Raw genomic sequence first — 493 nt, 5'->3', positions numbered from 1 at the left:
GCAAAAATGTGAATAAAGGGCAGGGACTTTCTACTTGGTGGGGGAAAAATAAGAATAAATATTCCTGATGCTTAAAGCATCAAAGTCCTGGTGCCAGCTCTGGTTTCACGTGCACAACTGGCACCTGGGGTAAGTTGTATCAGATAAAGCCAGGGAGTTGAGAGGAGGCAAGACAGGTTGTGAAAGCTTGGAGGCAGGGAGGTGACTCGAGCTGAACTTGTCCTTTTGCTGCTCCACGTGTCAGCGTAACCGGTAACGCTGCTGAATCACAGGGCTCCTTACAGATAACTGCAGGTTGTGTAAGTATTTCTTAGGGTGGAACTTGTTCGACTTTGTAAGAAAATAAACATGAATAACCATCAGTCCCAATATTGGGGGCTATTTATATTGCAGAATTCTGCTTAGAAATCAGAGAATCACAGAATGGTGGGGGTTGGAAGGAACCTCAGGAGATCATCCAGCCCAGCCCCCCTGACAAAGCAGGTTCCCTACA

Source organism: Antrostomus carolinensis, unplaced genomic scaffold (genome assembly GCF_000700745.2).
Source record: "Antrostomus carolinensis isolate BGI_N321 unplaced genomic scaffold, ASM70074v2 scaffold19552, whole genome shotgun sequence".
Lineage (NCBI taxonomy): Eukaryota > Metazoa > Chordata > Aves > Caprimulgiformes > Caprimulgidae > Antrostomus > Antrostomus carolinensis.
The sequence above is the reverse complement of the archived record's forward strand: the minus strand, read 5'-3'. Positions refer to the sequence as shown.